General features: G+C 37.6%; 1 protein-coding gene across 1 annotated transcript in view; it reads left to right on the top strand.

The window, feature by feature from the left end:
* Nucleotides 1-4221: 4221 nt before the first annotated feature.
* The window catches only part of adrb3a (adrenoceptor beta 3a), a 9052-nt gene continuing 9007 nt past the window's right edge, over nt 4222-4266 (top strand). The window contains exon 1 of the mRNA XM_072433603.1: nt 4222-4266. This exon is cut by the window's right edge and continues 1698 nt beyond it. The gene's annotated coding sequence lies outside the window, so the exon portion shown is untranslated.

Here is a 4266-nt window from a genome sequence, read left to right as displayed (position 1 = left end):
CAGAATGCAGCTAATTTGGTCTAAACCCACTGGTCCATCACGCAGCTATGGAGCTAGTCTGGGACACAAATTTATAGCTCACCTCTCGACCCTGTTGCAGTTTAAAAGCATGACGCAATGGTCATCACAAACTCGGCGCCTCTTAAGCACCTGCTCCTGTTGACCCAAGGATCACTGAAGAAGACGAGTCGAGAAAGACATACATTTGTTTAGTGGGAGTGTTTACCTTATCCAATTAGGCTATTTAAAATGTGTGTACTTTTATGAACATTTGGTCCTCATAAAGAAGAAAAAAGGATTCACATCAACTTAGTGGTTTGTGTCTATTCTCTCTAGTGTAACGACGTGTGACTCAGTTTGTGTGTTCCTTTGTATTATTATTCTCTATTCCACAGTTATTGTAAAGAAAGTAAAACTTTTATCTAACATGTTGCTCCTCAAAAGTTAACATTAATCTCAAGGGTTTGCATTAGAAACAACTATAAATCATAAAAACCGTGGAGGATTATGATCTATGAAGGGATTTATGCAGAGAGTGAAAGACAGAAAACAGATACAACATACCTGGATAAAAATGACACTACATGCAATAATTAACAAAAAAAATATTGGGAAAAAATATGACTGCACTCTCAGGGTGCTTTAGGAAATTAAATCTTGGGACGACCCTCAAAATAGACATTAATATTAGTTCTGGGGACATGTCTCTTGGGGGTTTTCACACAAAGCCCCCATGAAGACTCTTCAGAGGTCCGGCATGTGCTTCCACTCACTGTGTAATGGGGCCAATTTAGATTTACCCACACCAGTCCCACAGTGCTCAAAGTGGGCTTCTTTCACCTCTGCATATGTTTTGGCAAAGGAAGTGCTTGGGGGAATGGTCTTGTGTAATTTCAATGTGGTCCATATGTGTATTTTCCATGTCGCTGGTTTGTACTATACAGTACTCTTGCTGTTGAAAAGAGTGCTTCACAATAATACATGGGTTAGATCTTAGTGAATTAGAGAATGGCATTAACATAAAACAGAAAAACAAGTGTGTGTATTATGCACGCATTGATAAATGTTTCTTGGCAATATCTGGTTTAGAATAAACTGAAAATCATGCATAGAAATTGCTTGTCACTGGGAGTTAAACGTTTTGTTTCCCACTTGCTGCCACTCCTTTCTTTGAGTGGAAGCACTGTTGATTAGCTTTTCCATCTAATGGTGAGTTTCCTGTGCAAAAGGGGGAAAGCAAACAAACTCAAACGAGGTATTTGTATATGTATGGAAGTTACAGGAATTCAAACTATGGAATCAAGTCCGGCAAAAAATGATTCACAATTGTTTTCATTTTCCAATATAATATAGTACAAAAAAATAATTTTATTTTCTGATAAAACTGAAATAATTAATCCAAATGTTGTGACTTACTTCTGCAATTACTTACAGGCTTATATAAAAGGACGAAAGTGGTGAAAACAAACATATCCTTCAGTGGTTGCCAAAAGTCCAGCCATGCAGAGCCACAAGGCCCTGCACAAGGCCTGCATAACTGGACAGGGCACTGTACAATACAGAAGAATATACAATGAAAGACATCATTTAATCACTCATTGCACTGTTCACTTTCTGCACGACAAATGTATATCTGTACAATTGTAAATAGTTTTTATCTTTATATTTTTTCTATTATTGCTATGACTTATTAAGTTTTTTAAATTGTTTTGTGTTGCATCGAATCACCAAGACAAGTTCCTATGTTTGTGAATTATGTTCATTGACAATGGCCAATAAACCATTTCTGATTCTGAAGACAATAATCACGTTTGTGCCAGTCCCAGGTCAGGATAAATTGCAGAGGTTTTTTAAGTGTTTTAGGGTTACAAATATTTAATCCATATGCAAATGAAATGTGCAATATACAGTACATTTAATTATATGAATGGTATTTTAAACAACTAAGATACAAGACATGCCCTCTCTCTTGAGGACTGTCCTCAGATGCTGAGCAGAATAACTGCAGTGGCAATAAGAGGACTGGAGTGCTGGTGAAGGCCCGGTGGATTCTAGTGAATTGAAATGTAATCTTACAAAGTCCAGATGGCTGCCCTGATCAGGTCATAGCAATATACAGCTGAGAATTACCAGAGGTTTTCCTGTTTTTGAATGAAATATCTCATCTTTGTGGTTTCCATGGGAACAGGGAAACATTCCCATGGCACATGTGGGAAGTGATAAAGTTACTGTGTGAAGCCGAGTGACTTCCATGATGATTCACAGGCAAACTGTCCAAATCCCAAACTGATCTGCGGTCTATAACTCCATCCACAAAGACAAATGCCAGATATGCACAAGGCCGTCAGGTGTAGGCAGAGCGGGTACAAAAATGTATAGCTGTGTGGACTCAGGTCAATGCTTGTGAGTTATAAAGAGAAGAAAAGTTTTAAGCGCATGATAAGATATATGTTGAACATAATATGCTGGATATAGTTTATTTGCAGGGAAGCTTGATTCAACTCTTTTAAATATTGATCTTATCATTGCTGTCTTGTTTTACACTGAAAAACCTAAATAATACAGCAACCTGGAAGAAGCCAAATTGGTTTGTGTTTTTCATATAATTATATTCATATTAATACTTCGTGCTGATTGTGAAGCATCATAACAGCCGAGCAAGAAGAGAAAATCATCTTTCTCGTTCACAAACCCAAACCACAATGTGCTTTGTGTTTGGACCATGGTATTCTCAAATCAGAGTACAATCTGTAGCTTTATCTGAAGCAATTATTCTGTTTTGGGACAACTTCTTTGTAAAATAAAATGTTTGATGAATGCCAATAACAAAATGTAAATGTTATTCTTTTATAAACTTCTGTTTGAATTAAATTGATATTTATTTACAGAGGTAAGCTGGTCAGGGAGAGTATTTCAATACAGTGGGAAATTGTTTTGAGATATTCTCACCAACATCACAGAAAAGAACACAAAAGGCTCCAGGTGAATAGTTGACTGTATATTCACATTCCCAAAATGTAGGTCAGGGGTAAACAGAGAAGCTATTGGTCAATTTAAACAATGAAATAGATGAATAGAATATTAAAAAATACAAATAGAGTTACATAATCTTTTAATCTTAGTTATAATTCTAATTTAGACACCGAACATTTTTTCTTCAACTCACATCGTTACCTTCGTTTGAAGTGATACATTAATGTTAACGGATCTTCCGCAGCTCTCTTTTATATCAACAGCTCCTGCTATTCCAAACCCGGCCCTCGTCCTGGCCCAAAGAGCATATTCTCACTCCAACACCACATGCACACACAGCTCAACAGCTTCTTCTACTGACCTTGATGAACAAACGCTCATCAGATGAGCCTCTCGTTTAAAAAGAGAGGTCAACTTCACTGGTTGCTCTCATTAGGGAATATAAGATGAATGAAAAGTGTATAAGAAAGACCAGGAAAAAAACATTCCATAATTCCAGGTCAACTGGTTGACCTGTTGCGGAAGAGGCAGACCTGTGGTGACGTCTGAACAGAATGAAATAGAAGGCATTCTACTGATTGTTCTTCTTCAGTGACTGGACTTGAGTAACACTGAGATTCAGATCTATTATTTTCTTTTACAGATTTCAGGCAGAGGGAGGGCACTTATTTCCTGTTCTGCAAAGTTTCAGGCGGCTCGTGCCTTGTGGTCTAAAACCCGACCACAAACTGTATAACAAATAAACCCTTATAACCCAAATGAAGATAGCGATTTGTAATCACAACAAATTATTGTCTGGGTTTATTTTAATCTGGTAGTTAAATCTAATTAATTCCGTTTCACTCAGCATTTGAAATAATTATTCAAGATATTAATGGAAGGAATTGACAGAAATAGCCTGGCACATGACACGGTTGTTTAAAACAAACAAATATAAACCATCTTGTTGCTCAGTAGCAAGCGCAAGCATGATTTTAATTCTGTCTTTACAAAAACATATTACAGTTTTTAAAAAGGTCACAGGTGGGTAAAGAGCAGCTTTCTGTAATATTTGTACTGAATGTTGGATGATGTTGCGTGCAGACACTATTTTGAACTCCTCCCCTCCTGGTTGGGCCAGAGTAAGATTAGAGCCAACACAATCTTGGGCAACCTGCTCTGAGAGAGAGAGAGAGAGAGAGAGAGAGAGAGAGAGAGAGAGAGAGAGAGAGAGAGAGAGAGAGAGAGAGAGAGAGAGAGAGAGAGAGAGAGAGAGAGGGCAGTTCCCTGGTGTGCACTCTTGTGGTTCTTGCT

The sequence above is a fragment of the Eucyclogobius newberryi genome, unplaced genomic scaffold (assembly GCF_026437365.1).
Source record: "Eucyclogobius newberryi isolate DKJ021-1_F unplaced genomic scaffold, fEucNew1.0.hap1 SCAF_6, whole genome shotgun sequence".
Lineage (NCBI taxonomy): Eukaryota > Metazoa > Chordata > Actinopteri > Gobiiformes > Gobiidae > Eucyclogobius > Eucyclogobius newberryi.
Note: the sequence above shows the minus strand (reverse complement) of the source record. Positions and strands in the feature narration are given on the sequence as shown.